Genomic DNA, 18,998 nt, shown 5'->3' on the forward strand with positions numbered 1-18,998 from the left:
ACATACTTCGTCGGGAATTTTCAGAATGCTTTGCAGATGGCTGAACCGAGACACTTTATTGACCATAAAAGGGTTCCTAATGCAAACGAAGGAATGCTGAGGCGGCACTACTGTCTCCAATAGGTTGCAGTTTCCAGCGATCAACTTCCTGTCTCCTATCAAGCCTTCAGCCTGCTGTTCACTGCGCAGCCGTTATCTTCACATGCTGACACATGTAATCTAGCACCCTCACTTTGCCACAGTCAGAGCAATTGCTTGACAATTTGATTACAGTTTCCTGTCAGCTCATGCACGGAATATTTCTGTGAGCTTTCAGCAATCGCAAAATATTTTGATTTTGAAATGATAGTAATCCGTGAAGAAGAACGTCCTCAAAATATTGATTTCTGATAACAAATCAAGATCTGCATAAAGGAAATTGCTTTAAGTGCCTATGAATAAGGATGAGTTGGAGCACAGAGGGAAAGAGAGTGGAGGCTGTGATTACACAGGGAAAAAGAAAAGGACTTGGGTTGTGGAAGCTTTGGAAGGAGGCCGAGCTTGTGACAAAAGAGCCACCGTTGGATTTCAGTGGCCTGGTGGAGAGAATCGAGTCACCACCGGGCTGGACCATTAGATAGTACGTGTGTGTCAACTTCATTTCAAAAATGCTCTTCACCCTAAACAACTGACGGTTGTTGGGCACGTATATTGGTGGAAACTCCATAGGAAAGGGAAATGAAGAATGAAACGTTGTCATTGAGAAGGCAGAATATCTCTCATTTTCATAAATAATTTTCAGATTAGCATGTATTTAAGTGAACTAGTATCAAATGTTAAAGGTCATATCTGTATATAAGGCTTTGTGTCCCTTACTGTAAGATGGGGAGAGGCTTTTTCAATATAGGAGTATGACTGGCTCTTTGTGACCCCTAATAGACATATGAAATAGGATTTGTCTTGAATTATCGACCTTTCCCTCTGAAATGAGAATGTGCCGAGAAAGACCTCCACATTCTTTTTTTCTGTTCCCTCAGAAATCAGTCATTCAAAATGTTACTACCAGCATTTTAGGCACTTCTACACAATGGTAGTTTTTTACAGAATAAGACAAAACTGAAGTTATTTCCACAAATGAACAAGATAGAAATGGGCATGCAATCAGATTAAAAAAAAAAAAACTCATGGAATTTTAAATGGAAGAAAATGTTCTGAAATGAAACCCTATTACGGTAGCCCTGGAGCTAAAGGTAATTTATAGGTAGACCAGTAAAACATGTGTTCCTCAATAATGCAATCAATCATTTTACCTGGAATCTAGCCACTCAGCAATGTAAAGCTCCAAACATGAATCTAGATTTTTTTCAAGCTGCTATTAGTCAAATAGCTTTAATGACTTCTACTTTTAGACAACAGTTAGGGCTATTTACATCTATAATTTGTCCTACATTTCTTCTTAAACAGGCATGCAACCCTACATGCTGACACTGCTTATATTCAGAACAGGGCAAGCAAATGGTGGCAACACATGGGCTTTGAAAGCATAAATGATACAGAAAGTTTCTGTCACTGACATTTCTTTACCTGTTTGTGATAAGGCATAATTTACATGGGGTAAAATTCATCCTTTAAGTGTACCACTCTGTGAGTTTTGACAAACACATGCAGCCATGTAACCACTATCACAACCAGAATACAGACAGTTCAATAATTCCCCCCAAATTCCCTCCTGCCCTTGGTAATCCACCCCTTCTACACCCTCAGCCTCTGGCAACCATGGTTCTATTTTCCGTCCCTACACTTTATGTTTTCCGGAATGTTATATCAATGGAATCCTACAGTTTATGATCTTTTAAGTCTGGTGCCTTTCACATAGAATAAATGTGACTGAGATCCATTCATGTTGTTGTGTTATCAATATTACATTCTTTTTATTGCTGAGTATGGATGTACCTCACTTTGGATTGATTCCAGTTTTTAGTGATTACTAATAAAGCCACTATTAACATACATGTTTTTCTGTGAACACAAAAATTTCATTTAGCTTGGGTAAGTAGCTAGGACTAGGGTTGATGGGTCATAGAGTAAGCATATGTAGAGTAAGCATACTTTACAAAAAAACTGTTAAACTGTTTTGAAAAGTGACTGCACCATTTTGAATTCCCGAAAGCAATATATGGGAGTTTCTGTTGCTTCACATCCTTGCCACCCTTTGGTATTTTCAGTTATTTTATGTGCTTGGTTTAGCTCTTTTTTTAAATTTTTGTAATGTTTATTTACTTTTGAGAGAGAGAGAGTGTGTGAGCCGGGCGGGGGGGGGGGGGGCAGAGAGAGAGGGAGACACACACAGAATCCGAAGCAGGTTTCAGGCTCTGAGCTGTCAGCACAGAGCCCAACACAGGGCTCAAACCCACGGACTCTGAGATCATGCATGACCTGAGCCAAAGTTGGATGCCCTACGAACTGAGCCACCCAGGAGCCCCTTGTTTTAGCTATTCTAATAGATATGCTGTGGTATCATTTTATGGGTTTTATCTGCATTTGCTTAATAACTAAGGATGTTGGGCATCTTTTCATACACTTATTTCCCATTCCTATATTTTCTTTGATGAAGTGTCTTTGTAAATCTTGTGCCTGTTTTTTAGTTGGGTTGGTGATTTTCTTATTACTGCCTTTTGAGGGTTCTTATGTAAGCTGGATACAAGTCCTTTATCAGGTATGCAATTTCAAATATTCCTCCTAGTCCATGTCTTTCAATTTTCTTAATAATGCCATACAAAGGGAGAAAGTTTTCATTTCAATGAAATCCAATTTATCAATCCCTTCCTTTTTTTTTTATAGATTGCGTTTTTTGTATCTAAGAAATCTCCACTTGATCCAGGATTGCAAAAATTTTCTTCTGTGTTTCTTCTAGCCTAAAGATCATTCACAACATAGTTTAAAATAGATCCACTATTAATGAAATCTCAGTGATATTTGTGAGAAAAAAAAGGATAATTTTTTTAAATTTGGAAAAATAAAAACAGACTTCAGTATATTGTATACTTGGAAATTCTGAAATCACAGTCTATTCTCTAAAACATAACAAATTACACCAGTACAATCATCCATTCATTTGTTTGTCAAGTATTTATTAATGTCCCTACTATTTACAGCTTATTCTGCTAGATGGTGTTTCAATGTGGTTGATCTCGCCCCTCAAGAATTTCACACCCCTATATAGGGCAGAGACAAGTAGAGACACAATTGTAGCACAGTATGATAAGAGCAAGGATTAAGGTGGTCACCAGCAACAACAGGAGTGAAAAGCAGGATACAACACAAAATGCTAAAGTACAGTAACCCCACTTAAGAAAGGAGATAAAAGTTGTAGCCCTCAAGAGCACACAGTTTTATGGAGGAGATGAAAATATAAATACATAAATAAGTATTTAATTACCAGTATTCCTGGTGCTATGAAAGAAAGTTATAGGAAATGAAGAGAATATATAAGATATAATTTAGCCTAGGAGCCTAATGGAAGACATTTCTAAGAAACTAACATGTAAATTGGAAGTTTAGCATAATTAGAAATTCATCTTGGAACAAGAGGGGAAAATTCAACATTCCAGCCTGAGAAAACTGCACATTTAAAGATCCCAAAATAGGAATTAAGTGAGTGTATTTGAGAAACAGTGAAAAGACTAGGTTAATAGGGAATTGTGTAGTGATTTTCTAATTTAAGTTGAATGAGAATTACCCATGAAGCTTGCTTAAAATTAAGATTACCAGGCCTCACATATAAAGTGTTTATTTAATAGTTCTAAAAGAACAAGGTGATTATGATGTGATGTATCAACCACGACAACTCGATAAATTCTAGAATAGAAGCAGAGGGAAATAGTGGTAGGTTAAGGAGACAGGAAGTAGGAACCAAGTTATTCAGAGTAAGGATAGTAGACCAAACTTTATCCTAAATACCTTGAAAAGCCCTTGAAAGATATGGGGATGAGTCATGATCCAGTTTGCCTTTTAAAATTTATTTTAGGGGCGCCTGGGTGGCTCAGTCGGTTAAGTGTCCAACTTCAGCTCAGGTCATGATCTCATGGTTTGTGAGTTCGGGCCCCGCATCAGGCTCTGTGCTGACAGCTCGGAGCCTGGAGCCTGCTTCGGATTCTGCGTCTCCCGCTCTGTCTGCTCCTCCCATGCTCGCACTCTGTCTCTCTCTCTCTCTCAAAAATAAATAAACATTAGAAAAATTAAAAATAAATAAATAAAATAAAATTTATTTTAAAGTGACATTGTTGAAATGGTGACATGAATCATACTTAATTTCAGTACACCTCACAAAAAGACCAGCTAGCAACTATCCATAAACAAGACACCATTATGGAGGTCTCAGAACCACGAAGTGAGGCTGAAGCCCTCCTCTGTGCAGCACAGATTGAGCAGAATCCAATTAGAAGGATAAGGAGAGGGGCTTCACTTTAACCACATCAACCACTCCCAAGGCCAGTACTCTGCCACAGCAAGAGGGCCCCCCTGGGCCTCCAGTTCCTTTAGTGATAAAAAGAATACCACAGTAAACATTCAGCTTCCCCAGAGTTGCAAGATGCTTCCTAGGAGGCCCACTCGGGTCTTACCTCACAAGTATCACTGAAGGAATCTGTCAAGCTCAACCACTGGGGATTAGGTAGAAACAGATAAGGAGTTGGAGTTTATAGCGACCAGCATTAGGATCTCAACAGACCACATTCCTGTTTGTAGCAACACCTGAGCAGAAATCTTAGCCTTTGGTTCTGCCGATCTGGAGAGCTGAATAGGTAGCCTTGTCTGGCCAGGGAGTTCAGTTGGTAGTTCTGCCTGACGTGAATCATAAGCCACAGGGCTGTACCAGCTGTGAAACAGATTCTCCAGCCCCCCCTGGCAAGGGAGGAAATTCACTGTGACACCGAACTGTTGAACATTGCATCTAGTCCCACTGCTCTGTGAAGCTTGGCCACAACACCTGGCAGCCACAGACCACATTCTACAACTTGCCCAAACAGGGAAGCAAGTCAGCAGTCCTTCCCACCTGTTAAATATTGCCTCTGGCCTTACGTGGAGCTTAAATAGGGACCCTGCAGGACTTTGGCACCCAGCTTGTGGTACTACCCAGTGGCAGAGCCCAGCCTACAATCCCATTCAGTAGCAGAGTCCATTTAAGGTCCTCCCCCATAATTGAACAGCCTGGGCTTCGCCTGTGCAGGGATCCCAGACAGTGACCTGTCTAATTGTGGAGCAGATCCTGTAGCTCCACTTGACCAGCAATCCAGGATGGTGACCTTGCCCAACTGAGGAGCACAGTCACCAGCTCCGCTGTCAACAATGGATAGATTATTCACACAGAAAATCAACAAGGGAAGAAAAGAAAAAAAGCAAGAAAAAAAGAAAGAAAGAAAATCAGTAAGGGAAGAAGTGAACAACACTACAGATGAAATGGACATAACATATATAAAACATACCATTCAATACAGCAGCAAAATACACATTCTTTTGAAACATACACAGTAAATTTTCTAGGACAGATCATAAGTTATGTCACAAAATAATTCTCAACAAATTAAAGAAGACAGAAATTATATCAAGTATCTTTTCTGAAAACAATGGTACAAAACTAAAAATCAATAACAGGAGGAAACATGGAAAATTCATAAACATGTAGAAATAAACAACACACTCATGAACAACTAATGTATTAAAGAAGAAATAAGTTAAATAAAAAAAAAATACCTTGAGACAAATGAAAATGGAAACACAGCATTCCTAAACTTATGGGACACAGCAAAAGCAGTTCTAAGAGGAAAGATTTTAGCTATAAATGCATATCAAGAAAAAAAAGAAAGATCTCAAATAAGCAACCTAATATTCTACCTCAAAGAACTAAGAAGAAGAATAAGGAGAAGGAGAAGGAGAAGAAGAAACCAAGTCCAAAGTTAGCAGGAGGGAAATAATAAAGATTAGGGCAGAAATACATGAAATTCAGAATAGGAAAAAACAATAGAAAAAAATAGCAAAACTAAGAATTGGTTCTTTGTAGAGATAAGTAAAATACACAAACCATTTGATATACTAACAGAAAAAAAATAGAGGACTCAAATTCATAAGTGAAAGAGGAGACATTACAACTGATACCACAGAAATATGAAGGATCATAAGTGACTAAACAATTATATGCTAACAAGTTAGGTAATCTAGAAGACAAGCAATTTATAAATTCCTAGAAACATACAACCTACCAAGACTGAATCATGAAAATATGAACAGATCAATAATGAGTAAAAAAGATTAAATCACTATTCAAAAACCTCCCAACAAAGATGGGACAGATGCTTCGCAGGTGGATTTTACCAAACATTTAAAGAAGAATTAATACCAATCCTTCTCAAACTCTTCCAAAAAATTTCGAACACTTCCAAACTCATTCTATGTGGCCATATTACCCTGAAACCAAAGCCAGACAAAGACACTAGAAGCAAAGACTACAGGCCAATATCCCTGCTGAATATAGACACAAAAATTCTCAGCAAAATACTAGCATATTGAATTCAACAACACATTAAAAGAATCATACACCATGATCAAGTGGGATTCATTGCTGGGGTAGAAGGATGGTTCAAGAGATGCAAATCAATAAATGTGATGCATCACAGTAACATAAAGGTAAAAATTATAAAATCATCTCAATAGATTCAGAAAAGGTATCTTCAAAAAAAAGAAATACTAAATACCCTTTGATAATAAAAACTCTCAACAAATTGGGTATAGAAATAATTTACCCCAGAATAATAAAGGCCACATATGACAAGCCCACAGCTAACATCATACTCAGTGGTGAAAGTTTGAAAGTTTTTCCTCTAGATCAAGAATAAAATAAGGGTGCCCATTCTCATTACTCCTATTCAAAATGGTAGTAGAGGTCCTAGCCAGAGAAATTAGACTAAATAAATTGCATCCAAATTAGAAAGGCAGAAGTAAAATTGTCTCTGTTGACAGATGACACAATCTTATATATAGAAAACCTGAAGAATCCACCAAAAAATTGTTAGAACTAAAAAAAAAATCATCAAAGTTACAGGATACAAAATCAACAGACAAAAATCAATTGTCCCTCTATACACTAACAGTGAACTATCTCAAAAATAAAGAAAACAGTCCCTGTTCATAGTAAAATAAAAAATAATGCTTATGAATAAATTTAACTGAGGTTGCAAAATATCTGCATACTAAATACAGTAAGACACTGATGAAAGAAATTTAAGAAAGACATTCCATGTTCATGGATTGGAAGAATTAGTAGTATTTAAATGTCCATAGTACCCAAAGCCACCTATAGATCCAATGCAATCCTTATCAAAATTCACATTATTATTGTATCTCTGCTATTTGGAGGCAAAGGAAGAGTTGGAGAAGAAAGACACGAGCCCTCTGTTGGCTCTTTTCTTTCTTCTAATAGTTTGAACGTTATCACATGTGTGATCTTATCATAGTTCTTGGCTAGAGCTGGAATTTCCTCCTTGCCCTCCAAATTATCAATTTATTTCTCAAGGTCAGTTCAAATCTTACAATTTCTCTGAACCTTTCACACATTAAGCCATCCCAATTTTATTCATACATGCATTCAGTAAGTCAATCAACAGATGTTTAGAAGCCAGATGTTTACTGTATTAATTGGAACATCTAAATCCTTTCTTTAACCTCTCCAGTGCTTGATCAGTTTTCTACTGTCTCATAAAAACCTCACTTACACTATTCATTTGACTCTTAACTTTCACTTGTCTTGTTGAGGTGATTAACTTTTTACATGCATGTACCATATCTTCACATTTAAGTTGGTGGTTCCTAATGTGTTTCACAGCCAAAGATATGAGGCAGGAATGATTTTCATAAAGTTATTTGTTCAACTTAAAGGACCATATTTTGTTATGAAATTATCTCTTTCTTGCTTTTTTATGTTAAAATACAATTTGTTTTAAATGCACTCAATGGCCAAAATAAAGCAGCAAATTTGTCACATTGCCAAATTTTCTTAAACCTATAGTTTGTAAAATGTATGAGACTTTATTTATTTTTATTTTTTTAATGTTTGTTTATTTTTGAGAGAGAGAGTGAGAAGGGGAGGGAGGGTCAGAGAGAGAGAGAGAGACAGAGAGAGTGCAGAGCCAGACATGGGGCTCAAACCCACAAACTGAGATAATGACCCAAGCAGAAATCAAGAGTCCACACTCAACTGACTGAGCCACCCAGGTGCCCCCATGTATGAGACTTTAAAACACTAATAGTCATATTACACCTCTCTTCATCCCAAACAGCTCCTGTCAGAGTACTTCACACACAGAGGAGGCTTGCCAAATGTCTTGAGTGGTATGATCATTTTATTATCTGTGAATTGTTCTGATCAGAAATCAAATCCCCAGTCTTCATTTCCTTTGTCCTATGTTCTGATAACTTAGAAAGTGATCAAAGGGTGTGCTACATGATCCTGTAGTGTGAATCAGTTTTTTCCCACCATAGGCACAAACTCAAATTTACTCAAATAAGTACATGTGCTCATAAGAGGAATGGGAGAGAAGGAGGAAAAGAGAGAGACAGAAAATTAAATAGCATGTAAGCATTTCACTTGATATTCCATTCAGTGAGCATATGTCCCAGAGTGAACACAAGGTAGAAAATGGGACTCTGCCTTTTCTTCTGGTGGGTTCCCATGCCCCTCTCTTGGTGATCATCTTTCTGCAATTCTGAGGATTCTAGTTTTTAAAGATATTTATTACATATTATATGATACCTGAATTCAGTGCAATTACTTCATTTGGGACTCAACCAAAAAAGAAAAAAAAATCTATCTGTTCCAAAGCTAGAGGGAAAAATTGGCTGTACTGGATTTACTGAGAGATAGTATATCACTTTCCAACTTGGCACCTTCCTAAGGGATTTTCAAGGGCAAGTTTGTCTATACGCAACTTCTGCCTTAACCTGCTGACTCTAAACATTATTCCCACTTAAGATGCCACTCTAACTGCATGTCACTCCACTCTACCCTGGGATGGCTCTTTCTGACTTTGACATTTAATGTATTTTATATAAGCTGTTCTCTGCTCATAACTGGTGATTCAAAACATCATAATCACCTGCCACCATTTTAAGACTTTTAGAGGCACTATTATAGATAATAAACAAATGTACAAAGAAAATCACAAAAAAAGGCGGGGGTGGGTGGGGAGGAAGCTTTAGTACAAAGGTCACATGCACACATTCCCAGGGGGGACACTCAGGTTAAGGAAACAAGTGGAGAATCCTGGATTTAAGACAATGTGAGAGAAAGAAGAGGTTGGGCGGGAGTTGCAGAATAGTAGGGGATACTCAGCCCCAACCTACTGTTTCAAGGCAGGAGTGTGGGCTCAGTGTTGCCAAATATTCTTTTTTTTATTTTTAAGAGAAGCTGAAAATCTGGATTTATATAGAAAAGGCTATGAAGGAACTTAAAAAAAAAGAGAATCCTCTTGGTCAAGAGCACAAAGACTAACAAACAAGATCGACAGGTCTGATGTAACACAGTGATCATCTATTTCCAATCTCTGCATAGCCGTGTCTTTATCATAAGTAAGTAACTTTTTTTAAGTAAAAATACAACCATCTGAACCCATCCAGTGCTTAATTAACATTCTGCAAATTGCATGATGTGTGGTTTTCTTTCTATGGGGCAATTATGGAATTTTGCTGAATCAGAACAAAATGATAATTTTTAGTTTTCTTGAAAAAAAGTATTTAATACCTCCCAACATAGAAGGACATTATAGCATGATGCCACGTCTGTGCCTAAAGCTCTTTCTTTTGATTAATGAGAAATGCTTCCAGTCATTGTTTACTGAGAAGTTAAAACATAGAATTAATTAGTTTCCTACCCCTGTAAGACAAGTTGGATTTATTCTTCACGGGTTCACAGTACTAGATTATCATCATACACAACCATAAACACAACTTGATGGTTTCTCTATCTTCAAAATAATTCTGTAGCCCCCAAATCAAGCCTTCAATATGAATCAAGGAATTCTCATCATAGGATGCATTTCTGACAGGGGAAGTCAGTACTCTAACATATATAGTTGTTGGCAGAGAATTGTCTGACTTTGTGATGTACACAGCATCCGAAGTACATAGCTTGGAGGTTCAACCCTTACATCATTGCTCCATACATACCAAACCTCTTTGCTCATTTCTGTAATCATTCACAGAGCACAGAAACCATCAGAGGGGAATAAGTCCAGGAAGGCAAATCGTGCTTCTTTTGGCTATAAGGGATATAGTGCTCAGTAGAGTGGAATTACTTTTCCAGCAAAATAAATCAGAGGGCTTCCAAAATTTTTTAAACCTCAAATCATGAGTGATGTTTACATTTCTTGTTGGTCTCTAGTTTTACATCCAACATATGGTGAGCAAAATATATCCAAACCCATTCCAGAAATGAAAGGCAAAGCTGTCTTACAGTTTGATGTGCCCCAAGTCATCTGGTACCAGAGATTGTAAATCTGCCTTTTGTTGTATCATTCTTTCTGGTGAGCATATTTTAAAACTGCATACAAAATAGATCAATTAAAACTATCACTTGTGTAATTATTGTCTAATAATGTAAACTGGCTATTGTACAATGAACGTGAAAGCTAATATGGGTTTAAATATAGGAAACTTCTCTTACAGAACTGGAATGAACTCTCATCTTATAGATGAAGGAATAAATGACTTAGCATTAATCAAGCTGGGGCAACTCAATGGGTAGCAGAAAATATCCACCTATCTCTGCTCTGCCAAAATAATGCAGGAGAAACACAAGAGCTATTTGAACAAATTCCTACGTTTAAAAAAAAAATTTAACATTTATTCATTTTTGAGAGACAGAGAGACAGAGCATGAGTGGGGAAGGGCAGAGAGAGAGACACAGAATCCAAAACAGGCTTCAGGCTCTGAGATGTCAGCATAGAGCCCAACGCGGGGCTCGAACTCACAAACTGCAAGATCATGACCTCAGCCAAAGTCGTATGCTCAACCAACTCACCCAGGTGCCCCACAAATTCCTACATTTTAATTACACAAGTTCAGAGTTCTATGTTGTATTATTCTTTTATAATCTTCAGAGATATATGATGCTGGTGGGTTTCAAAGGTACAAACTAATCCTCACAGTTGGGATGCTGTGTGCCATCCAAAGATCATGAAATTAATGAGGTCAACTTTAAAGGGGCCAAATTTTCTTGAACTGGTTTGATTTGAGCAAAAGGGACTCGTTTTCATGAAGTCTTAAAACATTTTTATTAGAGCTATTTAATTTTACAACACTGGTCCAAAGAGTTTTCTAAAAGTCAGGGGAAATCTCCTATATTTATCTATATTTCACTCTCTCCCTCTCTCTCTCTTCTATTCTCTTTACTTTGAAATTTAGGATCTCACTTATTTATAATTTGTCGACAATTGCTTTCCTATTAGAACACTCAGATCTGAAGGGTATTTAAAGATGTAGGGTGCATTTTGAATCTTAAAATCAGCATGAAAACCAATGTAAACTTTGTGTACATCTCTATAGTTTCATCAGCTTCCAAAACCTATTTTAGAAGCTCCTTCTAAGTGCATATAAAATTTTCACCTCTCAGTATTAAACAACAACAACAAAGAACTATTATTTCTGACTTAGGTATCAAGTGACATGGTTTTTAAGTTAATCTTCATGCACTGGAAGAGAAGATAACTTAAGTTCTGTTATTTATTAATGTTGAGTTAGTCCCCCACGGAGGTCTAATGAAATGATTAATTAGAACGCCATTTGAAACAGTATAAAGGCACATACGTTTGTTACAAATATCTTTATTGCTACTAAAATAGTGATAAGAGAAACGTACACCATCCTAATTATGGCCTTTTACTTGCTTCTTTTCCTTGCTGGTCATGATTCTACTGTTAAAAGCGATAAAAAGTGTTTGGGCACCTACTGTATTTCTGGGCCTGGGAAATTAAGTAGATGACATTGTTCTTACCCTGAGGTAACCTAAAATCTAGTTGGCAAGCTACAACACACACACACGCACGCACACACACACACACACACACACTTTTAAAAAATCACATTTGTCCTGAGGTCACCCTGGCCAGACATGTTTCAGACATTATAACCCACTATTTTAGGCAGTGAAATAGACCCTTCCACTCTGTCTACAGAAGCTGTAGGTAGATCTGTACATATCGTGATCTGGAAAAAGGACAGACGAGGGCAGGACAGATGTGGAGGGTCTTTAACACTAGATTTATCTACAGACCTATGGAGGTGGATGCAGATAGAGGTAGAGATACAGATGTATTTGTGTATATATATTTACCTGGCATATATCAGATCTTCCACTACTTGCAAACTCTGAACACATGCATGTTGGAAACATGGACCTTGAATTGAGTAAATTAAAAATCTCTCATCTCCCAGGGTGGAACAGAAATATTTGGGGAAAGAATAAAAAATAAGAAAATAAACCACTGCCACCCCTCCCAAAATCACTATTAATGCCTGCAATTAAAAATTATGATTAAGGGGCTCCTGGGTGGTTCAGTTATTTAAACATCTGACTTTGGCTCCGGTTCATGAGTTCAAGCCCTGCTTTGGGTTCTGTGCTGACAGCTTGGAGCCTGGAGCCTCCTTCAGATTTTGTGTCTCAGTCTCTCTCTCTGCCCCTCCCCCACTCATACTGTCTCTCTCTCTTTCTCTCTCTCAAAAATGAATAAATATTAAAAAAATTTTAACACTATTAATATAATATCTTGTATTGTGTGGGAGAAACACTGCATCACCTGAGGAATAGAATATTTTTAGCCAACTAACTGGGGAAAATGTCACCAGTCACAGCTTTATGGCTAGGCTTGATGTTTGGTAGACATCATGAAGTATGCAGTAGTACGTGCATATATACTGTGGTGGTGGGAGAGGGGGACTTACATTCCAGAAAGAGGAAATGTGCCATCAAAGGTACTAGACCCATACAAACCATTTTAAGAGGGCAATGAGAAGATTGCTTGGCTGTATCAGGGAGTCTCGAGCTAGAGCCAAGCTAAGAAATGTGGGTTTTTCATTGGTATTTAATTAGGAATGTTGGAAGTCTTTTGTATGAGAGAATAGTAGGCACAAAGGATAATCCTTATATGTTCATTCTTTCAGTGTTATAAAAGATAGATTAGGCGGATAAGGACCAAACTTTCACTTGCAGTAGATTAAACATACGGTGATTAGAAACTGAACCAGAATGGTAGAAATAGAAATAGGAAGAAGAGGACTAGGAGGGGTGTTTGGTTTTAAAGGCACTTGATAGCTGGATAGATAGTATGAGGCTAAGGAAAAAACAAAGATGTCATGACTTAAAGGCTAGATGCCAGACAGAGTGCTCTACCACTTATTACTTTATTCAAGAAATGTATTCTTTTAACAAATATTTATTGAGGGTATACTATTTGCCATACACTGTGCAAGTCCATGGGGATTCAATGGAGTTTGTAAACTTCAGAGGAAGATAGATAGCCAGATATCAAATAAACAACATATAAATATATTAATTACATGTATGTATAGAATATTCTAAATGTATGAACATATATACATATAATATATATTATTTAATATATATTAAATATGTGTGTATTATACATATAATTTTATATTTACATATACACCCTTACTCTTGAGGTGAAGATTAACATAATCAAATAACCAATATATTAATTATAATCAAATTAACAAATACATAATTATGAACTCTGACAGGGCTATAAAGGGAAACGGGGGCAGCTATGAGTTCATGCAACGAGAGTACCTGGGTGACTTGGGATGATCTGAGGAGGTTTCTCTGAGAGAGTGATGTTAACTCAGCAAATGATAGAAAGAGTCTTCCTGGGAGAGGGAACAGTGTGGACCTAGGTCTGGGAAGGAAATCACGAGTTCATTCCTGGACAAATTGAGTTTGATGTACTTTTGAGACATCCAATTGGAAATGCTGAGTCGGAAAATAGAAAATATGTGTCTGACGCTGAGAGGAGCAGTCTAGGCTGCAGATCTAAATGTAGAAGTCCCCAGCAAACAGATGAGTCATAGTTATGGATGATATCCACTAGAAAAAGAGTTTACAGTGACAGACTTAACAGAGCTCCAAGCAACCCTTGGAAATCTTCAGTATTCAGAAGTTGAGTAGTCTCCTGCTGGCACAGGAGACTAAGAAATTGAATGCCAGAAGAAAAATTGAGGAGGTTGTGCTATGAGAAAATTAAGAAGAGGACTGTTTCTTGCTGGGAGCGGTTAACAATATTGAAGGTTGCTTAGTGGGCACATAGGTTGAAGCCTAAAAAAACACCTCCTAGTGGATTTAGTTATGGAAAGGATACCGGTGGCCTTGATGAGAGTAGTATAGGAAGAGGGGGAGGAATAAAATCCAAATTATTGTCAGATAAGAATTGAGTGGGAGGTGAGGAACTAGAATGTTGCTTTAGCCAGAACCATCTGAAACATTTGGCAGTTAACAGACTTTAATAAACTTCCTTTTTGAAAAGAAGAATGAGTAAGGTGTTGTTGTTCTCATTAGTTTGATGTGTGCATGTCTCTGTGTGTGTGTGGTTTTTAAGGAAACTGATATATCAGTTTTAACCTACTTGAGCTTGGCAGAAACTTAAAATGAAATTTTAAATGACAGAAACTTAAAATGATAAATTCCAAGCACCTACACAGAAAAAGCCAGAGCTCAGGAGAGGGTGTGAGGATGGAGAAATGGACAAGGTAGCCATCTTAGAGATGAGGAGGGTTTCTATTGGCTTCGGGGGAAAGAGAGCACAGGCAAGAGCTAAAACCCAGGACTGGTCTTGATGAAATCTGCTTGGAGGAAAAAGAGCTAGAGCAGAAGCTGGAATCTAGAAATGAAGACAAAGAGGGGCACCTGAGTGGCTCAGTCAGTTAAGCATCCAATTTCAGCTCAGGTCATGATCTCATGGTTTGTGGGATTGAGCCCCAGGTCAGGCTCTGTGCTGACAGCTAGGAGCCTGGAGCCTGCTTCAGAATCTGTGTCTCCCTCTCTCTCTTCTCCTCCCCCACTCACACTCTGTCTCTCTCTTTCTCAAAAATAAATACAAATTTTTTAAAAAGTTTAGAAATGAAGACCAAAAAAAAGCAGTCCATGAAGGAGACAGAATAATGAGTTTAAAAAACAAGGAGTGATGACTTCCAAAGCAACATGTACAACTTTTAGATTGTGCTATCTGCAGTTACCATCAGTTGGTAGCTATTTATTCAAATTAAATAAAAGATTCTCTTATGTGAATGTTTTAAAAATGTGGAAGACACATTTTCCTGCTGTCTTATCCAGGGTGGTTTTGAAAACAAAAATCAGGATAAAAGTAAAACGTTAAGCAATGTTGAAAAGACAGAGAGTAAAATATTATTCCAATTCTCCCCTGACAGAAATAATCATCATTAACTTTAGTTAAAATTAATTTCAGCCTTGGGGCGCCTGGGTGGCTTAGTCGGTTAAGCGTCTGAATTCAGTTCAGGTCGTGATCTCATGGTTTGTGAGTTTGAGCCCCGCACCGGCTCTGTGCTGACAGCTCGGAGCCTGGAGCCTGCTTTGGATTTGTGTCCCTCTCTCTCTCTCTAACTCTCCCCCACTTGTACTCTATCTATCTCTCAAAGATAAGTAAACATTAAAAAAAATTTTTTTAATTAATTTCAGCCTTCTCTTTATGTCCTTACACAGATGGAAGATAATAAATACGGATATACAGAATTAGAACTGGATTCCAGAGAATTTTTATCTAAAGATTCCTATATGCCTGGATTCTTAGGCAACTAGATATAGATATAAGGCTTTTAGTAACAATTTTAGAATAATGAAATCGTATCATACAAACAATACAAATATGAAATTAAATTTTTATTTTAATTTAAAATAGGAAAAAGTTAAGTGGAAATAAAATGCTACAATTTACATAAATGTTTCTTCAGCAGGGAGATATTATATCCTTAAATAGCTTATTTATTTAATGAAAATGGTTAAAAGGTTGTAATCCTATTCTTTTAACTACAAGTTTCAAATATATACAAATTCATTGAATGCCCATAGTCATAGATGAATATATTAGTCTTGGACTTTTTCCCATTTACTTTCCTAAATCTTCCATGATTTTTCTTTACTTTTTTCCATTATATACTAGATACCATTTAAATTCCATCCTTTAGCTAAAAGTCCTAGTCTAGTTATAATTTTATATTTTAACAGATTCAGAGCTTATTGGTTTTTTTTTTTCATTGTTTTAGCATTTTTCCAGGTTCATTTTTGATTCATCTTCTGGTTGGCAAGATCCAGCCAGTAGTTTTTCAAAACAATTTCTTTCATTTTTGTTGCATTCTTCAAGTTCTTCCACATATGAGATGGTCTGTCTATTGCCTTTTATAAAGGACAGCTGGACTGGGTATAAAATCTTGGGCCACAGTATCTTTCTCTCAAAACTTTTATCATCATATATATTGTCTTCTGGCCTTGAGTTCTCTTATAAAAGTTTGAAGGCAGTCTGGTTGTTAATCTATTTTCTTCCAGGTTGTTTATATGATGATTTATTTGATTTTGAAATTTAGTGATTTTACCAAGTTTGGCACCGATAACTTTGTATCATCTTTTCCTACAACACAAATGCCTTTTTGAGTTGTAAATAAAAGTCTTTTTTTTCCCAGGGGCATTTTATTAATATATATTCAAATGCTTTTTTCATTGTTCCACCCGTTTTCTTCAGAAATACTAAATATGCATGAGTGAGATCTCTTGCATTTTTTTGTCATCTCGTTGATTACTGTTTTTGTGTCTTTGTTATTTTCCATTTAATTTTGTCTGTTTTTCCCATTCTACTCACCATATCATTGTGCTTTCAATCACTTTTATCATATTTCAAATTGCCTTATTATATGGTTTTATTTCCAGAATGTTTCATTTATTCCTTCTGTTTCTTTTCTGAAGACTAACAGCTTGCTTTTAACTTTCTTCTATTATACAGAGTCTCTTGTTCAGGCCCTTAAATTTCTCTTTTGACTTCTTTGAAATTAGAAGAAACTATTTATTTAAATTCTTCCTTTGCATTTTTAGGCAAGAATTCTTATGACACACATTTACTTTAGTACCATTTGTTTATGTTTTTTTCCTCCAGTTAGTCCCAAAGTTTATCCGTTGGTTTCTAAGTCTTACTCAAGTTTGAATGAAGCTAGCTACATGCTGAGAATAATGTACAGGACTGGAGAGAAGGAGCTGTAAACCAGGGAGGTCCAGAGACTAGACTGAATGAAACTTATAGTCTTAAACATTCTCACACCAAATCTTTCTTTTCCTTTGTCCTGAGTGCATGACTCATTTCTGTGCGTAAGTAGTAATTGTGACTCACAGAAAATCCTTTTATGTCAGCTGTTGCCTGTGCTGCTGCTTCCTCACCTCTGGCACACTCGCAAAGGGCGCGAGGCTGGAGTCCCTAGTAATAGTGAGCGCCCGTTTGGTTTCTACCTCAGCGCCACCTCCCCTGCCATTCTGTGCTATTAAACTTATATTCCACAGGGAGCTTCTGTAGTTTTCTGCAGCCACTATACTCCCTGGATGTTGTCATCTTTAATCACAGAACCATTGGATATGCCTTTGCGGATTGTAACATTTACTTTTGGAAAAATCGATATCCATTCATGTTGAGAAAGGCATGTGTTGTCTCTCAGTATTCTGCACTCTTTTGGCCCAGATTTTACATCATTGGTAGGTGTACCATCAGTTTGTTGTTTGAAATTTTAGCCATTTCTTTGTTTCATTTTAGCTAGGAGGTGCTTTTATTTGTTTGTTTAATTTCCAGTAATTGTTTTTTATGGATTTGAGAAAGAAGAAACTTCACCATCCAAAGTAACTCTGCCATCTGAAACCTGAAGTTGGTGTGCATTAATTTAAAAATGCTGACGGGGCGCCTGGGTGGCTCAGTCGGTTGAGCCTCCGACTTCAACTCCGGTCGCGATCTCACGGTCCGTGGGTTCGAGCCCCACGTGGGGCTCAGGGCTGGTGGCTCAGAGCCTGGAGCCTGCTTCCAATTCTGTGTCTCCCTCTCTCTCTGCCCCTCCCCCGTTCATGCTCTGTCTCTCTGTGTCTCAAAAATAAATAAACGTTAAAAAAAATAAAATAAAAATGCTGGGACAGGGGTGTCTGGGTGATCAGCAGTTGAAATGTGGGACTCCCAATTTCGGCTCAGGTCATGATCTCACAGTTTGTGTGTTCTAGCCCTGGATCAGACTCTGTACTGACAGCACGGATCTGGCTTGGGATTCTTCCTCTTTCTCTGCCCTCCCCTCACTTGTTCTCTATCTGTCTCTCAAAATTAATAAAAATAAGCTTTCAAAAATAGTGTTCGGACTATGCACTTTGATAGTTGTGCAAAGAGATAGCATATTATTGTGATTTTTTGAAGAACTTAATAGGTTCAAAAAACTACAAATCCAGAAAAGGAAACTTTTCCTATGTAACTGGGACCTGTAAGGTACATGTAGAATAGCAAAGAGATAGATAGGCTTGAACGTAGAGGGAAAAAGTTATCCTGGCACCATTAAAACTAAAAGAATTTCAGGTGGATTATTTCTAACATGATACCTATGGACATTTAAGGTCGTGTACCCTCTCGTCTACTTGATTTTAAGTGCTTGCCCTAACACGATCTATTTCTTCTTATAAGGAGAAAAAAGTTTCTACCTGAAAGATTTTATCCCTTACAACCCATTCTCTCCCCGAACCTGACCCTGCAGTGAAGTCAAAATGACAAATTTGTGACATCATCATAATTTTTTTCTTCTCCAGGAACAAACTGTGAAGCCATTAACACAGAATGGTGACTTCACTGTAGGATCAAACAGAGCAGCTGGCTAGAGAGGAAAGAGGGAGCATTCTTATTCAAACACACATACATCTTCAATAATAACCAGGGAAATTC

General features: G+C 37.3%; 1 long non-coding RNA gene across 4 annotated transcripts in view; it reads right to left on the minus strand.

The window, feature by feature from the left end:
- The window catches only part of LOC109502511, a 242,675-nt gene that overhangs the window by 84,127 nt on the left and 139,550 nt on the right, over positions 1–18,998 (minus strand). The gene's annotated exons all lie outside the window — the stretch shown is intronic.

Source organism: Felis catus, chromosome C1, assembly GCF_018350175.1.
Source record: "Felis catus isolate Fca126 chromosome C1, F.catus_Fca126_mat1.0, whole genome shotgun sequence".
NCBI lineage: Eukaryota > Metazoa > Chordata > Mammalia > Carnivora > Felidae > Felis > Felis catus.